Raw genomic sequence first — 9,956 nt, forward strand, 5'->3', positions numbered from 1 at the left:
CCTCCACCTCTCCTCATCCTCTTCTTCTTCTCATCCATCTTGTCTTAATATATAAAAATCTTCATCAGATATGACAAAAAATTTGTCACTCAATTTATCGAGGAATTTACCGATAAAAAAATCTATGAGAAATTAGAAATATAATTTACCAAAGGAATTAACCTTCAGATGCGTTACCTACAAATATTTTTGTTGATAATACAAATTTTAATTTACCTACAAATATTTTTGTTGATAATACAAATTTTAGTTTACTAACAAATCTTATTGACAAAAATATTTGTCAGTAATTTATCTCTAATCAATATGAGATCTCTAATATTAAAAATTGTTAGAAATCCAAATATAAAGTTTAAGTCGTAAATGAGAAAGTTGAGTGTTATATAAAAAAAACACATAATGTAACGTCCCATTTAATTATTAAGCAAAATTAAAAGAAACGTCACATGCGGATAGATCAATAGCGTAGTCCTGGGGTCTCATACACAACCCCTACAATTATAGGCACACCACGATGTCAAGGGAACTAGATAAAAGTCTAACCGGAGGAATAGAGTATTAAAGAGTCAAACAATACATGGGCCCTAGCCCTAACAAAACCAAAGGAACGTGAAGTCCAGCCCAAAAGACTACGTAGCGGGGTCATCTCTCCTCTGCTGACCATGAGTGCCTCTCGCATCTGCTCCCATCAACAAAGTGATGATCATCGCAAGAGTAGAAGGACAACATACAGAGCAAATAAACAAGCAAAGGGTAAGCTAGAGCCAAAATCAGTTCATCAAAAATAATCAGATACATATTCACAGTCCATTTCACTAATATCACACAAGCATGTTAAGACCTTCCAAACAATACACTAAGACTCGACTCATCCGGATACATATAACCTAGTCGGATTTAGCGGACGCTTGCACTTGTGGTGGATACCTCTGCTCACCCCCGAGCTATGTGTTACAAGTGTTACAATGAATCAATTTCCCTCATCACAAGGTTAGCCCTTAATGAATTTCAAGCCTCCTGCTACTCTCACCACAGGAGTCAGTCCGCTCAAAGTGAGACTAACTGACTCCTTAGAGTGTCAGGATGCGATCCTTACCTTGAATCCTTACCAAGTTATATAGATGGGGCACCACCATGAACACCCACTAACAGGGACCATGGGATTACGTCCCGACCACTGAAGCACGACCCTAAAGTCCCACCTAGAGACTTCAAGGAATTACGTACTGACTCCATACCAATTATATACACAAACAGCCAGGCAATAATACATACATCTTGTTTAGAAATTCTCATTCCAACTTCTGTAACCAACCCTCATTTATCACAGGTCAAATCAATGCCAACTCGTTATTCCCAACCATATATAAAGTACTTCCTCTCACACCAATACCATGTCATATTGATACCAACCATCTCATTGAAATCACATGCCAAGATTTATCCAGATTCATCATTTACAACCCACACACACCCTTATTCATGCAAATCCACTCATTCATAGTTTTGACATAGCAATCCAACCCAACATGTATTAAACACCCACAAACAAAGATGGAAACAACACCCCCGCCTCATCTCGCCCAATTCTCGCTCAGGCCGCGAGGTTTCGCTCAGGCGAGAGGGACTCTCACTCAGGCGAGCTCCCCTCGCTTAGGCGAGAATTCAACAATTTGGGACAGGGCCATTCGCACTATCTCGCTTAGGCGAGTTCCCTTCGCCTGAGCGAGGCAATCTCTCGCTCAAAACACAAACCACCCGCCTAGGCGACGGTTCATGCAAATAGTGTGGGCGAGTCTCTGCCAGCCTCGCTTAGGCGAGCCTGACTCGCCTGGGCAAGATTATTAGCTCCCGCCCTTGATCTCATCTGCAGCAAGCACGTTTTTGCATCCAAACACCCCCACAAGGTACCCCACAAGTTCAAAACAGCGTACAATCCATGCAACGGTAAATATACTCAAACACAGGCCAAACATAACGTAAAAACTCGAAACCCTAGCTTCCCTTACCTAGAAAAGGGCTAACAGCTGGGTCCTTGGGTACGAACAGAGAAATACGGCAGCTTCTAGAGTAGTTTAGCGAGCTGGAAACAAAATGAACATTATGAAACGAAGCTACCTAGCACGATCCCAGTTGGAACTCGAAACAACAGTGCTAAACAAGAGAAGTATGGGATGAGAGGCAACTTACGCGGGACGAAACTGGCTCAAACAAGCGCGACGGAGGCCAAAGACTGAACCCTAGCGGAGATGATTGCGGCTACTCAAAGGGGTAGGAGATTTGTTTCAGCAAAATGAGAGGAATGAGTGGTTAGGGCAGACTTAGGGTCTGTTTTCCCCTTTGGGTCAGCCCTAAGGCCCAAAGGTTTGGGGCAGCCTTTAAGATAAAAAGGGCAGATAAAAGAAGTGGATCTTACACATAAATTCATTGTCTTAAAGTTTTGAATTAGAGATGATGTCAATTTGGATTGAACTTATGTTCCATTAATATTGTATCTTTTTAAGATTCATGAAAGAATTATAAATAATTGTATACATTTACGTATATATGTTATCGATCTAAATTAAACTTATATCTCATTCATGATTCATAATGTATATTCCCGAGATCCATAAAAAATTATAAATAATTATGTATATTTGAGTATCTGTGAATCCCCACCTTGAAAATATCTAAAAAGTGGTATACTTCAATCAAATATTGCATGAATAAGATAAAAAATATGTAAGGTATTGATGGATATAGGTGTGGGACTGGGAAACCGCATTGGGTGGTTAGCATGAATGCAAGCATCAAAACTGAAAAAAGTGAAAGTGAAAGTGAGGAAGCAAGTTGTGTATGTTTTTGGTGTGGAAAATCAATATATGACCAACTGGTGCCAACTCTACCTGTGCACCGTTTCCAAATTCCACCCTTTCTTTTCTTAACCGTTAACGTACTTTTCTTTCTCGGAAATTGGATTCTACATAGATTTAACTCCATAAGGATATAGATTATGAATAATAATAACAATGAAAAATATTATTTTTATTTATGCAAATAAATTTTTTTATAAATTTAAAAACTTTCGATTTGTCCAAAATCCTCTTTAATTAAATAGTTTTTTTTTTTTCAAAAGTTGTGTTTATTTTATTTTCGAAAAAAAAATCATGTTAGTTAATTTAAAAACTCTATCAAACAGTCTTTCATATTTCTATCCCTAATATGTGAGTTATTTGATGGAAAATTTACTTTAATCAATCCTATATTTTGTTTACTGCTGTGTGAAATTATCTTTGATGCATATTCGTGTTTTATAAACCCATTAAATTTAAATTATGTATAATAAAAAACTGTTGAAAAACTAATCAAAAGCTAAAAAAGGTGTTATAAAAGGTTGGTTGATTCTTGAAAAATATTAATTAGTTTGCTCGCATTAGACAAAATTATTTATTGAGATTGTGACAAATGTCAACAAAAACAAAAATGCTTTTATATATATATATATATATATATATATATATATATATATATATATATATATATATATATATATATAAACTTTATATAATTTTAATCTTGTTTTATTCATTCTTCTCAGAATATTTATAATTTATATTTTGGATGAGTTTTAAACTCTTACGTAATTTTTTTACTATAAATAAATTATTTTAATTATATTTTTAGTTTCAAGAACTGTAGATTGGGCATTACTACTGGTGTTCAAAAATAAAATGAAGATTTAAATACTAATTTAGTCTTTATTTATATTTTGGATGAATTTTAAATTCTTACGTAACTTTTTTATTTATAAATAAATTATTTTAATTATATTTTTAGTTTAAAGTATTGTGCATTGGGTATTATTACTGGTGGTTAAAAATAAAATAAAGATTTAAATATTAATTTAATCTTTATTTTGTTGAGTTTATTTAATGTAGTTTTAATATTCTTTTAATGAAGTTTCATTTTTCGTAAATTTAGTCATTTTGATAACCGGTCAAATAGTTAAAGTCACATCAATTGAATATTAGTTTGTGGTTTTTTTGTTATTTTGTTTTTTTTAATTTTAAAAAATTATTTATTTGTCAAGTTAGTATCGTGTCACGTGATCATATTAGTATCACACGTTAGATGTGTCATTATCTTATATTTAGTTCAATTTATATATTAAAAATGTCTCATGTATATACGGTATACATGAGAGATGTATTAGTTTTAATATGTTTTTTAATGAAGCTTCATTTTTCGTTAATTGTCTTTTTTGTAACGGGTCAAATAGTTAAAGTCATGTGATCTTGGTATCAAATCATGATCTTTTTTGTTATTTTTTAAATTTTTCTTAATTTAAAAAAATGTTTATTTGTCAAGTGAGCGTTATGTCACGTGGTAATATTTGTGTCACGTGACAATATTAGTGTCATGCGTCAGTGCCATGTGTTATTATCTTATATTTAATTCAATTTTTATAATAAAAATGTCTCATGTATATAAGGTAAGAAGAACATATGCTATGTTAAAATATCACTGCATAAATAAAAGTGTATTTTAGCGGCCATTTCTTTTTGGTAAATAAAAGGCTTCAATTGGTCTTAAACACCTCTAGCAAAAATCTTAGTCACAAAACAGTAAACAATTAATGTTTAATTCAGTTGCTAAACAACCATCGAAATTTTGATTGTTAATCGATCAATAAAGAATTAGTCACCTTCAAATATAAGGGACTAATTAGTGAATAAAATATATTAATATGTTTGATCATAAAAGAAAAATATATCGAACCCCTTTTTGTCAAAATTTTATTAAAATTGAAAAAAAAAATGATCGCTAATTCAATCATAGATATATGATAATATAGCAACACATAGGTTTTGAGCGCTAATGGATATATTTTTTATTTTGATTAAAATAATTTTGGTGACTAAATCGATGATAACAAGTAAAAACATTTAGCTACTATAACATATTTTGGTGGTTAATCGGTGACAAAAAACTAAATATTTAGTGATCAATATATTTCGATGCTTAAAAATTGTATTTGAATGTTAGTAACAAAAATATTGGTGACTAATTTTATATACATGACTTTACCTACTTATAAAAAATATTTTTATTTGCTTATAAATAATTTTCTAATTTACTTGATGCTAAAAATATTAATACATTAAATAATAGTCAAGTCCCTTATGTATTGTAATAAAGAGTAACATAAAAATTAAAAATATACATATTACATGATCCAACATAAAGTTAGAATGGAAATAGTTCCATGAATATATAAAGAAATGCATTAAGGTTTCAAAAATAATCTATGTTAATTTTCACTACAAAGTTTGAACCTATTATTTGTATTAAAATCCTTGAAAGAGCTGGGTCCATTAATTTTAGACTATATATATATTCGATTATTCTCTTTTTCTATATCAAACATGTTTCCACATAAACTTTTGATTACGTGTTAAGATGTGTTAGCTTAGCTACTATAAAAAGGAAACAACATTTTCTTGATTTCTAATTTAACTTTTTCTGAAAAGACTTTCAATATTGTGGTAATCTACAACAAACAATACAATTATTGACACATAAGATATAAGTCAAAACAAAAAACTATAAGTAAAACTTTATCTAGTTTTATTAGTTGCGAACACGTGTCTTCCTTCTTCTTTTCTTGTTCAAAATTAAACATCATAATAAGCTGTGTATTTATAAGGAATAGAATACATGTTTAATAAATATTATAGGACAGAAGGAGAAAAATATATAATTTTTTTTTTAAATGTTTCTCTCTTAAAATGGAATTTCAAAAAAAATTTGCAAATTACTTAAAATATATCTTGCTACGAATTTTCCCCAATTTATTGGAATAAAAACTACATAAAAAAAAAAAACTGTTCCTCAAACACTGTTTCTAAGGTCAAACATAATCATATATACGCATTTGACCCATCATGATGATAAGATGAATGAAAGATAGTTTATATTATAAGAATCAATCTCAATAATGAAAGATGCTTCATGTAGAACATAACTCATTCAACATAAAATTTATGAAAAATAATAAGAATTTTTATTTCACATTTTGCCAAACAACGAGAGATAAATTTCAGAGTCTTAGAAGGAAATAGTATCAATACTTGCATGTTTTTAAATATATACTGACCTTTTTATGTCTTTTTTGATAAAAAATATTATGATCATAAACTAGTTAATTTAATGTTTATTTATAAAAAATTCTGAGTAAATTTTTTTCCCTCCATATATATTTAATGAACTATAATCTTTCATACTTTATATTTATTTATTTTATTTTAATAAAATTTTATGTAATAATAAATTATTAATGGACTTTGAATGTCATATCAAAATTTATAGTAATATTTAAGATGAAGTTATTTGAAAAAAAAATAACACACATAATATCCCTCACCATTATTTCTTAAACAAAAAGTAAAACAACAGTAATTATATATTTAATATAAAATTTCAAAACACAAATATATATTTTTAATAGTTAATTGATTTAATCTACAAAATTTTCAATAATTAATACCATACTTTGTTTTGTATAAAAGGATAAGGCTAACATAATGAATAATGAAGCATGATTGATGATGATAACAGGGTCAAAATTCGTTTTGAAGAAGGAATCAATTGCAGCCAATGGGGGTGGAGGAATGGATAGACATCATAATAAAAAATGTAATTTTATGATGATGACAAGTTTTGGATTTCAAAATGAAATAGCATCAGAATTTGTAAGAAACAAAGTTTCTTATTTCAAATTCAACCAAAGTTGCATTGCTGTTGAACTTGCATTGAATGCAGAAAATAATTTGAACACATCTTGACTGTTACAGATGGAATGACTTATTGCACCAAAAGTTTTTTAAAAAATAGACAAATTAATTAAATTTCACATAATTATAAATTTTTTAAAATATATATTTAAAAATGTATGTTTGGAGTTTAAAAGTCATTTTAAATTAATATTTGGTGGATAATATTTATTTTAGAAGTTATAAAATAAATACTTCTCTTTTCTAATATTTAATCAATAATAATCATATTCTTCTAATTTTTGAAAGACGCTCATATCACCAATTCTTCTAGATATTCTATTAAAAAAATATATAATTTAAAAATATTGAAAATTTAAAAAATTCAAGTTTTAAAATTTAAAAATTAAATATTATTTACAAGAAAAAAACAAATGATTTAATCATGTGAAATTACAAGAGCTTTTAAATAACATTCATTTTTTTTCACAATTTTAAAATCGTTATTTTTATCTCTTATATATTAGGAAAAGATCACTTTTATTCTTTGTTTTATCTATATTTATACTTATATTTTTATCACCATATTTATATTTGTATTAAAATCATATATTAAATATAATAATAAGTTAATAAACTTAATTATACATTTATAACCATTTATTTATTTTTTATATTAAAACATTATTTTCACCAAAATATAATTTCTATAATTTTGTAAGACATTTATAATTTAGTCACAATATAACTTCTAGACGGGATTATCTTTATGATAATAAAATATTAAAAATAATTTTAAAAAAATTAGACTTAAATATGTTTTTAAATTTTATTTCAGTCTTTATAATTTAATATTCATATTTTTAGTTTATATAATTTGTAGAAAAATTATTTTCATATTTATGCCCCAACGTTGTGTTCTTAAATTGTCAAAATATCTATTTGAGAAGAAGAAAGATATTATGTATATGATAATAAGAATGTAAAATTAAAATAAATTGTTATATAAATAGTTGGTAGTAGTTATTCCTGTGACGTCCCATTTTAATAGATTACTCTACCAAATAAAGCATCACAAAATTTTGATACCGAGAACCAATCAGATTAACATGAAACGTACGAAAAGTAACTATTACAGTCATCCATAGGAGTACTTAGAGGAAAACCTGGGCATACAACCATGCCATAAGAAAACACAATTCTAAAAGTTTAACAGTCTTGCAAAAGGGTTGCCCTCAAGGCAACTAATACAAAAAGGCCTCATGGCCACGAACTACTCCTAAGACATCCAAGCAAGGAAATCTAGGCCGCACCGCTGCGTCTCCCGGATCCATCTCGAACCTCCCTCTCATCTGCTCCCACCAGAAGGTGATCATCGCAAAAGAGAAAACATAACAGAAACAACACAAAATGCAAGGGTAAGCTAGTGCAATTTAATCTTATCATGATCCAACAGACAAGTACTTAAACATTCCTTAACATGCAACACAACCGGCACAAAACATCATGTTATAGCAAACAAACAGGACACTATGACTCAATTATCCGGATAAATATATTAAGATCGGATTCACTGGACGCTTGCACTTGTGGTGGCCTCTACTGCTCTGCAGAGCCATTTCCAATGGGTTTCACCCTACCACGCACAAGGTTAGCCTTTAAACGTCTAAGGTCATTATCCTGCCATAGACTAGGACCTCCCGCTACTCTCACCACTTGGGTCAGCTTGCTCTACTTGAGACTCACTGACCCTTTAGAGTTTCGGGATGCGATCCTTACTTGAATCCATATCTTAACATACACACTACACACCACCATGAGATCTCCCCACGAGACTCATGGAATTACGTCAATCACATACAAATTTCATGTCTCTCATACCATAACCACCACTTTGATCTCATACATACAATTCTCATGTTAAAACATCACGAAACCACAACCCCATGATCAATCTCATACCAAGCATGCCAATTTCATTCATAAAAATCCAAACACCCAAGCATATTCACGTACATCATATTTAGGAAGAATGATCCAAACAATATATGCAACAAATCATCCAAACAGTCAACGAAACATAGCACACATTCGCAAACTCGCTCAGGCGAGACGCTGGCCTCACTGACGCAGCGGATTCTCGCCCAGGCGAGACGCGCTCCAGTGGAGGCTTCACGAATTCTCGCTCAGGCGAGGCCTTCTCGCCTGAGCGAGACTATGCGTCGCTCAAAACGGGAATGGGTCGCCTAGGCGAGTTCTCGTGGCAGTGAGCACTCTGATACTCTCGCCTAGGCGAGACGAGCTCGCTTGGGCGAGAATAACAGATCTCACCACTGTCAGCACACAAGCAACAGCGAGAATGGCTCAGATCATCGCCCAAGTACACATGCAACTCAATTTCATCCCACAAAAGCACACTATGCACGCATATAAAAGTAAAAACGACCAAAAACAGCCAAGAATAGTTCGAGATCGATGAATCTAGCTTCCCTTACCTTCGTTTGAGCACCAAAAACAACCAGACCCTAACTATGTAGCACAACAGCTCCAAGAACTATGACAGTAAGCTGAAACTGGAAAAAGAGGACAAAACGAAGTTAAGAGTCTTAACCCTAACCTGACCCACGCGTTTTAAACAGAGTAAAGAGGAGAAGGAACGAACCCTGAGCTCTAAAGGTCAGCTTACCTGGAAAAAAGGGGAGAGTTTTGCTAGCTCAGAGACGTGAGGATGGAGAGCCCTAGTAGAGAACTTGGCTTGAGATGAAGAGAGGGAACAGAAGCTGGTTTCTGAAAATGGAACAGAAATGAAGGGTTAGGGGTCCTACTGAAGGGCTGGCCTTGGGCTTCCGGAAAGGCCAGGCCCAAAACTTTATAGCACTGAAAAGGGGCTTACAATTCCTCTGAGTTCATCTTTAACATATTTGTAGTTAAGATTAAAACAAACAATTTTCTATTTACAAGAATAAAAATTAATTTTAAAATTGGAAGAAAAACTAAATTTATATAAAATTTGAGGGACTATAAATATTTTAAATTTAATTTTAGAAAACGTACGATATACTTTACTTAATAATTTTTTATACTCAAAGATGCATAATAAAAACATTACTTTTGTTAAAATAAAATATTATGAAAACCAATTTAATATATTTTTATTGATAGTATATTATTATTAGAATATTTCTATATTATACTCAATAT

At 31.0% G+C, this 9,956-nt stretch overlaps 1 long non-coding RNA gene across 1 annotated transcript; it reads right to left on the minus strand.

Annotated features, from left to right (window-relative positions):
* Window positions 1-7,849: 7,849 nt before the first annotated feature.
* On the minus strand, window positions 7,850-9,532 carry LOC114175741. The gene is made up of 3 exons (XR_003602899.1): window positions 9,442-9,532; window positions 9,251-9,328; window positions 7,850-8,107 (listed from the first exon to the last, which is right to left on the minus strand). It is a non-coding gene; the product is annotated as an uncharacterized LOC114175741 (long non-coding RNA).
* Window positions 9,533-9,956: the final 424 nt, after the last annotated feature.

Source organism: Vigna unguiculata, chromosome 3 (genome assembly GCF_004118075.2).
Source record: "Vigna unguiculata cultivar IT97K-499-35 chromosome 3, ASM411807v1, whole genome shotgun sequence".
Lineage (NCBI taxonomy): Eukaryota > Viridiplantae > Streptophyta > Magnoliopsida > Fabales > Fabaceae > Vigna > Vigna unguiculata.